The sequence below is a fragment of the Cetorhinus maximus genome, chromosome 19, assembly GCF_964194155.1.
Source record: "Cetorhinus maximus chromosome 19, sCetMax3.hap1.1, whole genome shotgun sequence".
Classification (NCBI taxonomy): Eukaryota; Metazoa; Chordata; class Chondrichthyes; order Lamniformes; family Cetorhinidae; genus Cetorhinus; species Cetorhinus maximus.
Genome location: NC_135897.1, coordinates 27,494,600 through 27,508,677, shown reverse-complemented (window position 1 = coordinate 27,508,677; position 14,078 = coordinate 27,494,600). Strand labels below are relative to the sequence as shown.

At 43.1% G+C, this 14,078-nt stretch overlaps 1 protein-coding gene and 1 long non-coding RNA gene across 5 annotated transcripts in view; one reads left to right on the top strand and one right to left on the bottom strand.

Moving 5' to 3' along the window:
* pccb (propionyl-CoA carboxylase subunit beta) overlaps nt 1-14,078 on the bottom strand; it is a 76,533-nt gene that overhangs the window by 60,320 nt on the left and 2,135 nt on the right. The window lies entirely within an intron of this gene.
* Nucleotides 11,265-13,504, top strand: LOC144693702 (uncharacterized). The gene is made up of 2 exons (XR_013579591.1): nt 11,265-11,362; nt 11,996-13,504. It is a non-coding gene; the product is annotated as an uncharacterized LOC144693702 (long non-coding RNA).

Here is a 14,078-nt window from a genome sequence, read left to right as displayed (position 1 = left end):
TGCATTCGCTGCCCCCAATGCGGTTTCCTCTACATTGGAGAAACCAAACGCAGACTGGGTGACCGCTTTGTGGAACACCTTCGGTCTGTCCACAAGCATGACCCAGACCTCCCCGTCGCTTGCCATTTCAACACTCCACCCTGCTCTCATGCCCACATGTCCGTCCTTGGCCTGCTGCAATTTTCCAGTGAAGCTCAACGCAAACTGGAGGAACAGCACCTCATCTTCCGACTAGGCACTTTACAGCCTTCTGGACTGAATATTGAGTTCAACAATTTTAGATCACGACCTCTCTCCTCCATCCCCACCCCCTTTCCGATACCCCCCTTTTTTTTCCAATAATTTATATAGATTTTTCTTTTCCCACCTATTTCCATTATTTTTAAATGTATTTCCATCCATTGTTTTACCTCTACCTTTTAGCCTATTTTGATTCCTTCACCCCACCCTCACTAGGGCTATCTGTACCTTGCTTGTCCTGTTTTCTACCCTTAATTAGCACATTCCTTAGATAATATCCCCACCTTCAACAACTCTTTGTCCTTTTGTCTATCTCCACCTATCACTGGCCCTCTATCCAGCTCTACTTGTCCCACCCCCTCTTAAACCAGCTTATATTTCACCTCTCTTCTATTTTTACTTAGTTCTGTTGAAGAGTCATATGGAGTCGAAACGTTAACTGTGTTCCTCTCCGCAGATGCTGCCGGACCTGCTGAGTTTTCCAGGTATTTTTATTTTTATTTTGGGTTTTTTGGGGGGATGTTTTGTCAGACTGTTTCAACTGTGTAACTTTAATCTTATGTGCTTTAGCGTTTTGTTTCTTCCTGTTAATAAATCCTTTAACATTTTAAAATCCTAAAGGTGTTACCAGAGTTCTATGCTTCTGGGATCAGTAGCTTTTTTCTCCTCGTTTTCAAAATACAAAAAAAGTTATGATCAGTAAGATAAGTTTCCCTCTGGAATTTGGCTTGGTCAGCAAATAACATCTGCTGTGGCCACAACACGGTGCTCCCATGCATTTGCTGCTGTTGTCTTTCTAAAGGTTCGGGGTCACGGGTTTGAAAGATGGGGGAGGATTTTCTCCCCATTGTGGGGGTTGGGCAGGAGTGGGCGCGCAGCCGATCGCCGCCTGCGATTGGCTGCACGCCGCCATTTTACGTGGGTGGGCCAATTAAGGACCGCCCAGCATGACGCGCACCTGGAAACGCTGAGTGCTCCCTGTGCGGGCCGGGGAGTAAGCTGAGTTGGAGCCTGCATGCATTTGCATCTGCATGCATGCGCGAAAGAGCGCAGAAATCTCCCTGAGGCACAAACTGCCTCAGGGAGATTAGTTTGATTTATAAAAATTTTAATAAAGAAAAATTTTTTTTTTTAAAGATATGTCCCCTCATGTGACACTATCACATGAGCTGGGACATATCAATGAACTTTAATAAAAATTTTCATTCAATTTATAAACACTTCATGAAACCTCATCCCACCTGTGGATGAGGTTTCATGATAAATGCGAAGGCCGCCTGGGCTCTTCGCCTGCCCGCCAACCTTAAGGTTGGACGGGCAGCTCAGCTAATCACTTTAATTAGTTTTTAAATGGCCTGAATAGACCTTTGATAGTTCAATGGGCGTGCAGCAGACTCCAATGTGTGCCTGCCAAACTGAGGATCAGAATGATGCACGGTGATGTTGGGACGCATGACCGACGTCACCGCGTGTCATTTTACGAGTTGGTGAGTGGGGCCCGCCCCCATTGACTGACCCAAAGATTCTGGCCATGATGTCAAAGGAGTTGCTGCAGTGCATTTGGTAGATGATAAACATTGCTGCCACTGGTGGAGGGAGTGAATGTTTAAGATGGGGGTTGGCGTGCCAATGAAATGGGCTGCTTTGTCCTGCATGGTGTGCAGCTTCTTGAGTATTGTCGGCGTCCCAGTCATCCAGGCAAGTGGAGAGTATTCCATCACACACCTGACTTATGCCTTGTAGATGGTTGACAGGCTTTGGGGAGTCATGAGATGAATTATAAAACACTCAGACTCTGACCTGCTATTATAGCCACCAAATTTATATGGCTGGACCAGTTAATGGTAATCCCCTGGATAGTGGAGTATTCACTGATGGTAATGCCATTAAATGTCAAGAGGAGATAGTTAAATTCTCTCTTGTTGGAGTTGGTCATTGCCGACCACTTGTATGGCAAGAATGCCACTTGTTACTTATCAGCCCAAGCCTGAATGTTACCCAGGTCTTATTGTGTGTTGACATGGACTGCTTCACTATCTGAGGAATTGGAAATGATACTTGAAGAATGTGCAATAATCAGTGAACATCCCCAATTCTGACCCTATGTTGCAGGAAAAGGTCATCGAAGCAGCTGAAGATGTTTGGGCCTAGGACACTACCCTTAGAAACTCCTGCAGCAATATCCTGGTTGAAATGATTGGCCTCCACCAACCAACGTCCTTTGTGCTAAGTATGATTCCAACCAGTGGCGTTTTCCTCCCGATACTGACTGACTTCAATTTTCTAGGGCTCCTTTATGACACATTCAAATCTTGTCTTGATGTCAAGGGCAGTCACTCTAACCACACAAATTCAGTTCTTTTGACCATGTTTGGACCAATGAGGTCAGGAGTCAAGCGGCAGAACCAAAACAGAGCATTGGTGATCAGGTTTTTGCCAACTGTGTACTGTTTGATAGCACTGTCGACAGCAGCTTCTGACACTTTTGCTGATCATTGAGAGTAGATGGATGGGCAATAATTAGACAGATTGGATTTGTGCTGCTTTTTGTGGAAGGGACATACCTGGGCAATTTTCACATTGTCAAGTAGATGCCAGTGTTGTAGCTGTACTGGAAAAGTTTGGCTAGGGGCTCAGCTAGTTCTGGAGCACAAGTCTTTAGTGTTACAGCTAGGATGTTATCAGGACCCATAGCCATTGCTCTATCCAGTGCCTTCAGCCAATTCTTGATATCATGTGAAGTGAATCAAATTGGCTGAAGCCTGGCATCCGTAATGCTGGGGACCTCGGGCGCAGTCACAGATAGATCATCCGCTCGGCACTTCTGGCTGAAGATGGTTATAAAAATGCTTTAGCCTTGCCTTTTGCACCGCTGTTCTGGGTTCTGCCAGCATTGAAGATGGGGATGTTAAAAGAGCCTTCTCCTCCAGTTAGTTGTTAAATTGTCAACCACCATTCACGACTGGAATGCATGATTGCAGAGCTTTGATCTGACCTGTTGGTTGTGGGGTCACTTAGCTCTGCCTATAGCATGCTGCTTTCGCTGTCTATTATGCACATTAGTCCTGTGTTTTAGTTTCACTGGGTTGGCATCTTATTTTTAGGTATGCCTAGTGCTGCTCCTGGCATGTTCTCCTAAACTCCTAATTGAACCATGGTTGATCCCTTAGCTTGATGGTCATGGTAGAGTGAGGGAGATGCCAGGCTATGAGATTACAAATTTTGGTTGAATACAATTCTGCTCACGGATTCCCAGTTTTGCATTGCTAAATATGTTCTGAATCCATCCCATTTAAGCATAGTGGTAGAGCCACACAACAAAATGCAGGGTGTCCTTTACCAGTGATCATTTAAATTAATTAACCTGGGATACAGTCAAGTCAACAATTCTCAAGAGTTCACCACCAAAGTATTCCAGGCTGTTAGCCTGGTTAAATTAGGCAGATTGTGTCAGTTGGAGATCAGTTTTGGAAGATAAATGTTCTTAATACTTTCACACAACAGCTCTAATACCTCCACTTCTACAGAATGTGGCTACAATGCTTTGAAGAGTTCTGACATGGATTGTCTTGAATATGCTAACAAGTAATCCCTCATCACTTGTTAATCATGGTTGTGTTTATTAGACCCATGGTAAATCTATAGCTCGTACCTTGGTATTACACAACAATTTTTCTATATACAATGCTCTCAAGAAAGACCAGTTCGAAGTTACAAAGACAAAATATTTGTTATACTTGCCTGCAGATATATAAAAGTTCCCTGATCATAAAACATGCACTAGAGTGGAATGTGGTTCGAATCCAATGGGGCTCGACAGAAAGTTAGAATAACAATTATGAAAATTTTCACCACCGTGTAAAACAAAAGTCTATTACATCTGGCTCTATTTAATTTCATCCCATGATCTGTGTGTTCAAGATAGTGGGCATGAAACATGCTGTATCTTACAAAACAGAAAACAAAAGACACAAGAACAACAATACTACACATAAAAGGAGATAAGAACTTCAACATGCAAGAATTAATGTCAGGACACAAAGTCAATGTAGGAAGAGATGATAAACCTAGTACACTAAGATTATCATGACCTAAAACAAAGGAGGAAAAAAACTTGAGGAATTTTAAAAATGTTATGTAACAGAATCAGATTAGCTCGGAGGCTTCCTTTGTAAAATGAAGCAACCAACAATAACCAAGTGTCAGAATAATACTGCGCTCAGACTTCTAGTTGCTGGTGAATATGTCAGGCATCATTTTGTACGCTGTAGATTTCTAAAAACTATTTGCCAAATCATAAATAATACTGGACCTGTAAAGTCAAAGATGCAAGAAAGAACTTAATAGACCATTCCCCATGAACACTTCTACAAACAATGCAAGAAACAGACCAACAGTGCAAAGTATCAATGCACCCCATGATGTGGGACAGTGGGGCAATGGTAAACACTCAGGTTCTTCACATCGAAGATACAGATTTAAGACCATAAGACGTGGGAGTATGCCCACGTAAGAGTTAGTGGGTGAGTAGAGGGAAAGGGCAAAGCAAAAGCAGGACGGTGCTCATTTTGGAGACCTCTGGTTTCAGTCTACCCAACTCACGCTGTGTTGTCAACCCTCCATGATGTCCAACATGCCTCTTCAAAGGCAGCTAAGGACATAACATTTTGTAGCTTTTCTGCAGTTGGCCCTACTCCCTCTGGTTGTAAGCCAGCTTATCCTGTAGGTGGAGGAATTGTTGTTCAGATGTTTAAATTTCAAGAACACATGCAGCAATATCCAGTTCATCTTGCAGTTTATTCAATGCATTCGGTAAAAGAGCACGTTTGTTGAAGATGAGTTTTGTTAGCAGGGTGAGAAACTATATTAAAATCTATGTGACATGAAGTTGAGTTATAAATTGCAGCTTGAATGGGTGCAATGCTTCCAGTGGGATTGTGCATGGTAAACACGGAAAAAGCTATCTGGCTATCTGAAGGAGGCAACAATAAAAAATGAGGCTTTGTAACATGCATATAAGACAATAAGACGTAGGAGCAGCAGCAGACCATTCAGCCCATCGAATCTGCTCTGCCATTTAATGAGATCATGGCTGATCTGATAATCCTCAACTCCACTTTCCTGCCTTTTCCCCATAACCCTTGATTCCCTTACTATTAAAAATCTGTTTATCTCAGCCTTGTATACACTTAACGACGCAGCCTTTACAGCCCTCTGCGGTAAAGAATTCCACAGATTCACGACCCTCAGAGAAGAAATTCCTCCTCATCTGTCTTAAATGGGCGACCCCATACTATGATTATGCCAACTGCTCCTAGACTCTCCCACAAGGGCAAACAACCTCTCAGCATCTACCCTGTCAAGCCCCCTAACAATCTTATATGTTTCAATAAGGAAAGACGAGTACATCTTTCCTTAGGTAAGGTGACCAAAACTGTTCACAGTATTCTAGGTGTGGTCTAACTAGTGCCTTGTATAGTTTTAGCAAGACTTCCCTATTTTTATACTCAATTCCCTTTGAAATAAAGGCCAACATTCCGTTTGCCTTTCCTATTACCTGCTGAACTTGTATGCTACCTTTTTGGGATTCATACACGAGGACCCCCAAATCCCTGTGTGCTGCAGCTTTCTTCAGTCTTTCTGCATTTAAGTAATATTCAGCTCCTTTATTCTTCCTGCCAAAATGCATAACCTCTCATTTTCCCACATTACATTCCATCTGCCACATTTTTGCACATTCACTTAACCTGTCTATTTCCCTCTGTAGACTCTTTGTGTCATCCTCACCACTTGCCTTCCCACCTATTTTTGTGTCATCTGCAAACTTGGCGATAGTACATTCATTTCCCTCATCCATGTCATTAATATATATTGTAAATAATTGATTGCAATATAGCTTTGTAAAAGTTATGTAAATATAACATACGAGCTCATACATAAGGAGAATATAGGGAAGTAGTACACAATAATTATCTACTTAACGTATTAATTTTAATTCCCAGCCCTATTTCTACACTCATTGTCAACAGCCTGGATATATGCAACTTTCATTATCTAACTCTTTCATCATTTTAATCATGTATCTCTCTCTTTCTTCCTCTCCCCCCTTTTGCCCCCCCAAAAGAAAAAAGCCACAAAAACCTTATTTATAATAATATAGTGCAATTAAAGTTTTAAAGCTGCAGCAGCAGTATTCAGCCAAACATACCAGCTTCCACCATGTTGTTACCCATGGCATCTTCATTTCTTAAATTCTAATTTCAAACCTTGCAGTGTGAAATTCCTTGGCTTAGCCGTAGAACTATCACTTCTCAGTCCAAAGGTTGGGATTACAGGCCCACAACATAAAGACTGAACACAGGGCTTACACATCAGTACAGCACTAAGTGCACTGTCAGGCACCTAGGTCACCAAGATGTCTTGATTTCTTTATTGTTTTTACACGGCAACCAAACTGATACTTGCATTGTGGAATAGTTCCAGTGATGTCCCAGTGCAGTCCGATCTCAATTGTACATTATCAAAATTGTTAGGAAATGGAGACAGTTTAAGTAAATTATATTGGTATTTGTAGGTGTTAGGACTGATTTTAGCTTTAAAGTTTAACTTTGATTTGTATTTCTGTATTTGTGTTAAGAAGAAAGGTCAAATTGAGTTTGTTTCACTTCAAAAGGAACTTGCATTTCTAATTAGTTATACAACCGTAAGCTAAGCAAACATGGGGAGAAGAATTGGGCTGTTGCCTAGCAACAGGGGTCCAGTGAGGCAGGTCCCTCCCACAGACACACAGAAAAACTGTAGTTTTAAGTTCAGTTTGAAGTCAAATCCCCAGAGAGGCTGCAGCAAAGCCAGTTCCAAGCTGAAGTTGGTTGAAAGTAGCTGCTGGAGAGAGAATGGAGCCAGAGGGACAGATAGCCAGTCCCAAGCAGACCGTCTAGCCAAAGGATGGACAGGAACCTGGAAAAGGACCTGTTAAGTGAAGTTATGAGTGAGGGGCAGAGAGAAAGGCTCTAAGCTTCAGATTTAAAGAGACAAAAGCTGAAAAAAGCAGATTTAAAAGCGAGAACAGCTTGCAAGTGGAAAGAAGGTCCAAAGAGATGGCTGAAGGTCTGTAACTCTTTGCAATGGGCACGTGAAGCAGTGGTACTGTTGTTGACTGAGATGGTGAGAAAGTGTCTGTTTGGGAGAAGATTCCAAGGCAAGGTCTTGGACAGTGAAGATTGGAAACCCTTGTGTGAAAAACGGAGTTCAGTGAGACTGGTTGGCTCACGGTGTGACAAGCCTCTGGGGAGAGCTGCGGAGAGACCCATAGCATCTGGTTGAGGTAGCATCTTTCACTTGGTTTCAGGGTGTGGTGTGTCTGACCACAGGGTGCCTATTGGTACGTGGACTGTGTACTTACTGTGGACATCAGCGTATAAGATAGCTTTTGTAACTTGTGTTATCCTTACAAATCTGTATATGGCTGTAAAGGTATAGTTGTGGGTGAAGGAGTATTGTAATATAGTTCATCTTTTCTTGTCTAACAAATGTTTTATTCTTTTGTTAAAAGTTCATCAGCTGACTCCTGTGACTCTGTCGAGTAGTTATTCTCCACGTATCTAAACAAACAAATAAAAGTTAGGATCTATCAAGCTGGGTTCCACTCTGGGATCAGACTTATCCGGGGGAAACCTCAGCTGGAATCATAACACCAAGGAACATTTGAACGACTGGAACTTATATCAAATGGTCTTACATTGCTCATTTATAAACCCCCATTGTATTCACACACCATTGCTAGTCATCTTATTTGCTTCTATTACTGTGTGTTTATGAAGCGAACAGAGCAAGGTCATTAGGTGCAACAATCGAACAGGAAAAGGCCAGTAAATCCATTAAACCTATCCATTCTTTCACTGATTTAAAGGCCATTTACCCATCCAATCAGATCCTCGAAACTCTCTCTCTTCAGAAAAAATCTAATTCCCTCTTAAAACTTATCCACTTAAAATGTTGTATGTGTTTTCCCCATTTCTTATCAGAAACTTCATTTATCTTTGACCTTTTTTTAAAATTCATTCACGGGATGTGGGCTTCACTGGCTGGGCCAGCATTTTTATTGCCTACCCCTTGTTGCCCTTGAGGTGGTGGTGAACTGCCTTCTTGAACTGCTGCAGCCCATGTGATGTAGGTACACCCACAGTGCTGTTAGGGAGTTTCAGGATGTTGACCCAGCAACAGTGAAGGAACGGTGATATATTTCCAAGTCAGGATGGTGAGTTACTTGGAGGGGAACTTCCAGGTGGTGATGTTCCCATCTACTTGCTGCCCTGGTCCTTCAAGGTGGTAGTAATCATGGGTTTGAAAGGTGCTGTCTAAGGAGCCTTGGTGAATTCCTGCAGTGCAACTTGTAGATGGTGCACACTGCTGCTACTGTGCATCGATGGTGGAGGGAGTGAATGTTTGTGGATGTGGTGCCAATCAAGCGGGCTGCTTTGTCCTGGACGGTGTCCAGCTTCTTCAGTGTGGGAGCTGCACTCATCCAGGCAAGTGGGGAGTATTCCATCACATTCCTGACTTGTGCCTTGTAGATGGTGGACAGGCTTTGGGAGTCAGGAGGTGGGTTACTAGTCGCACGATTCCTAAACTCTGACCTGCTCGTGTAGCCACATTATTTATATGGCTAGTCCAGTTCAGTTTCTGGTCAATGGTAACCCCCAGGATGTTGATAGTGGGGAATTCAGTGATGGTAATGCCATTGAACATCAAGGGGCGATGGATGGATTTTCTCTTGTTGGAGATGGTCATTGCCTGACACTTGTGTGACATGAATGTTAGTTGCCACTTATCAGCCCAAGCCTGGATACTATCCAGGTCTTGCTGCATTTGGACACGGGCTACTTCAGTATCTGAGGAGTAGCGGATGGTGCTGAACATTGTGCAATCATGAGCGAACATCCCCATTTCTGGCCTTACGATGGAAGCAAGGTCATTGATGAAGCAGCTGAAAATGGTTGGGCCTAGGACACAACCCTGAGGAACTTCTACAGTGATGTCCTAAAGCTGAGATGACTGACCTCCAACAACCACAACCATCTTCCTTTGTGTTCGGTATGACTCCAACCAGCGGAGTTTTCCCCGATTCCCTCCATTGACTCCAGTTTTGCTAGGGCTCCTTGATGCCACGCTCAGTCAAATGCTGCCTTGATATCAAGGGCAGACACTATCATCTCACCTCGGGAGTTCAGCTCTTCTGTCCATGTTTGAACCAAGGCTGTTGTGAGGTCAGGAGCTGAGTGGCCCTGGCAGAACCCAAACTGGACATCAGTGAGCAGATTATTGCTAAGCAAGTGCCACTTGATAGCACTGTCGATGACCCCTTCCATTACTTTACCGATGAACGAGAGTAGTCTGATGGGGGGGTAATTGGCCGGGTTGGATTTGTCCTGCTTTTTGTGTACAGGACATAACTGGGCAATTTTCCACATAGCTGGGTAGATGCCAGTGTTGTAGCTGTACTGGAACAGCTTGGCTAGGGGCGCGGCAAGTTCTGCGGCAAAAGTCTTCAGTACTATTGCTGGAATACTGTCAGGGCCCACAGCCTATGCAATATCCAGTGCCTTCAGCCATTTCTTGATATCACGTGGAGTGAATTAAATTGGCTGAAGACTGGCATCTGTGATGCTGGGGACCTCCGGAAGAGGCAGAGATGGATCATCCACTCCGCACTTCCGGCTGAATATTGTTGCGAATGCACTGCTGTGCTGGGCTGCTCCACCATTGAGGATGGAGATATTTGTGGAGCCTCTTCCTCCAGTTAGTTGTTTAATTGTCCACCACCATTCACGACTGGATATGGCAGGACTGCAGAGCTTAGGTCTGATCCGGTTGTGGGATCCCTTAGCTCCGTCTATCACTTGCTGCTTGTGCTATTTGGTAAGCAAGTAGTCCTGTGTTACAGTTTCACCAGGTTGACACCTCATTTTCAGGTATGCCTGGTGCTGCTCCTGGCATGCGCACCTGCACTCTTCATTGAACTAGGATTGATCCCCTGGCTTGATGGTAATGGTAGAGTGTGGGATATGCTGGGCCATGAGGTTACAGATTGTGTTCGAGTACAATTCTGCTGCTGCTGATGGCCCACAGCACCTCATGGATGCCCAGTCTTGACTTGCTAGATCTGTTCGAAATCTATCCCATTTAGCATGGTGGTGGTGCTACACAATGCGATGGAGGGTATCCTCAATGTGAAGGCGGGACTTCGTCTCCACAATGACTGTGCAGTGGTCACTCCTACCGATACTGTCATGGGCAGATGCATCTGTGGCAGGCAGGTTTGAGAGGATGAAGTCAAGTATGTTTTTCCCTCTTGCTGGTTCCCTCACACTTGCCGCAGACTCAGTCTAGCAGCTATGTCCTTTTGGACTTGGCTAGCTCAGTCAGAAGCAGTGCTCCCAAGCCACACTTGGTCACAGACATTGAAGTCCCCCATCCAGAGTACATTCTCTGCTCTTGCGTCCTCAGTGCTTCCTCCATGTGATGTTCAACATGGAAGGGTACTGAGCCATCAGCTGACAAGTAGTGGGTGGGAGTGCCGATACATGGTAATCAGCAGGCGGTTTCCTTGCCCATGTTTGATCCGATGCCATGAGGACTCCCAGGACAACATGCTCCCGACTATATATCACTGTGCCGCCACCTCTGCTAGGTCGATCCTGCCGATGGGACAGGACATACCCACGGATGGTGATAGTGGTATCTAGGACATTATCTGTAAGGTATGATTCTGTGAGTATGACTATGTCAGGCTGTCTGTTGCTTCTTCAGTTCTGAAGAGTCATATGGACTCAAAATGTTAACTCTTGTTTCTCTCTCCACAGATGCCAGACCTGCTGAGCTTTTCCAGCATTTTCTGTTTTTATGTGTTACATGACTAGTCTGAGAGACAGCTCTCCCAATTTTGGCACTAGCTCCCAGATGTTAGTAAGGAGGACTTTGCAGGGTCAACAGAGCAGCGTTTGCCATTGTCGTTTTCTGTGCCTAGGTCGATGCCGGCTGGTCTGTCCTGTTTCATTACTTTTAGTGGTTTGAAAGTCAACCACATTGCTGTGGGCCTGGGGTCACATGTAAGTGAGGCCAAGTAAGAACAGTAAACTTCCTTTCCTAAGGGGCATTAGTGGACCAGATGGATTTTTATGGTCAACCAGATTTTTATTGAATTTGAGTTTCACCATGGTGGGATTTGATCCTAGGACTCCCCAAGCTTTACTCTGGGTCTCTCAATTCCTTGTCCAGTGACAATATCACTATACCACTGCCTCCCCACAGGCTAAAGGAGTCAGAGCTCTAAAGCTGTGCACAAACTGAACTGTTTAACTCTCCAAGTACCGCATACATACACAAGGCATACTTGTCTAAGGATTTAAGTAATTTTTTAGCATGGTTACATCCTTCAGATCCAGGTTTTCATTGGCTAGCAAACTACAATTTAATTTTTACAGCCATTAAACATCTTATTAAAACAAAGTTGATCCTACCTCAAAGCGACAGAGACACATCTAAATGTATGGAAATCTAAATGTATGGAAATCATTTTTAAGTTAAAAATTAAAAGTAAAAAGGGTTTTGAAATATAAAGTGTATAGCCAATCTTATGAAAAAGGCAAGCATGGAATTACATTGATTTTGGAATTTAATTTAACAATTTAGTTTTAATATACTTAATGTACTGTTATTCTTGATGTTTGTAGTTGTAATACTGTATTTATTTCAGGCAATCTGAGCTGCTAACTTCAATGAACAAAACTGTGGTAAATGGATTTAAATGTAAGCAAACGTGAGATCAGTTTGGACCTAAAAGAGATTAAACAGGGTACTTCCTAAATGGTGAAAAGCTAAAAACAGTGGGGGTTCAAGGAGACTTGGAGATCCTGGTACATAGATGATTAAAACGTCAATAGGTACAGAAAATAATCAGAAAGGCTAATGGGATGCTCGCCATTATGTCTGGAGGACTAGGACAAAGGGGTAGAAATCATGCTTCAGGTATACGAAGCCTTGGTTAGGTCAATCTGGAGCATTGAGTAATTCTTGACATCACTGCTCAGGAAGAATATATTAGCCTTGGAGGGAGTGAAGCATATATACCAGAATATTAACTGGACTCCAAATGTTCAATTACAAAAAGAGAGATTACATAAACTAGGGTTGTATTCCCTGGAATTTAAATGATTAAGGGGCAATTTGATCAAACTTTTCAAGATATTATGAGGAACAGAAGGGTAGATCAAGAGAAACTATTTTGACGAGTTGAAGAGCCCTGGAGCAGGGAAGATAGTCTAAATATTAGAAGCAGACTTACAGGAGTGAAATTAGGAAATACTCCTTCACACAGAGAGTATTAGAAGCTTGGAACTCCCCTCTTCAAATGGAATCTGATGTTAGATCAATGTTAATTTTACAATTGAGATTGATAGAGCGTTATTAACCAAAGATATTAAGAGAATGGTGGAACAGGCTTGGGTGGCAAAATGGCCTACTTCTATTACCTTGTATTTATTACATGCCAATATGAACACAGAAACTGAAAGGAAGAATATACAAGAGAGTTGTGAGACTGGCTTTGTTATTGAGTGCAGAAACCGAGGCAACATCAGGGAGAGAGGAACAACAACTGGATACAAATAAGATGTGGCTGCTGAGATGGATGTGTGGAGTGACAAGAAAGGACAAGATCAGTAACCAGTACATCAGCGAGTAATTGAAGATCATGGGAGCATCAAAGAAAGCAACTAAGAAGAGATATAAAAGGCATAGCAAGTGCGAAAGAGGACATTTGGTGAGGGGAAGTGATGGAGATGGGACTGCTAGGAAGAAGAGAAAGGCCTAAGACCAGATGGAATGATGCGGTGGCGAGAGGCTTATATGCAGCAGGATCGGAAGAGGAATAGGTGACTGACACAAGGAGATGGAAAAGGATGATCAACTCGTATTGTGGTGACCCCAAATAAAATGGGAGAAGTCAAAAAAGAAAAAACATGGACACAGTAAAAAGGACTTTTTGTAGTGAAAATGCACTATAAAAAAGAATGTGAAGTTCCAAGAAACCAAATGTTCTCAATTGCAGAAGACTGCATCCTTACTTTTGCAAGGAATGCTGGTCTTGTATTAATATTACAGGTATTAGGAGCAACCAGAAGCAAATGAATGCTCAGCCCAATGGCATGTTCTCACGTGTTACCTAACTATCTTTACAATTTGAAATAAAAGTGTGTTAAACTAACGTATGCACAAACGGTATCACAGAGATTTTTTTCTAGTTTGTAATAAATATAATTAAAACCTCCTTGGGAATTAAATGTTAAAAACACAAACACAAAAAGAGTTTTATTAAAATCTGGTTTACACCATCATAAGAAAGCTCAAACAAATTGCCAACAAAATAACTGACGTTGGCTGAGTTCTTGAACACTTGTTACATAGATGTCCTTAAGAGCTGGGTAAACAAGGATAGGCTCCTCCCAGCACCCACAACAAACATCATTTGCCCCATGACATATCCTTCGTCTTATCGATTCCATCCCTTTTCCTCTGTTCTTTTGCCTCCGGTGCATCTGCTCTGACGATGCCACCTTCCAAAATGGCGCTTCTGACATGTCTTCCTTCTTCCTTAACCAAGGTTCCCCACACCCACCCCCACTGCGGTTGCCAGTGCCTTCAACTGTGTCCGATCCATCTCCCGCACCTCTGCCCTCACCCCTTCCCCTCTCTCCCTCCCAGAACTATGATAGGGTCCCCCTTTTCCAACACTTTTCACCCACCCGCCTCCACATTGAAAGGATCATCCTCTGCTATTT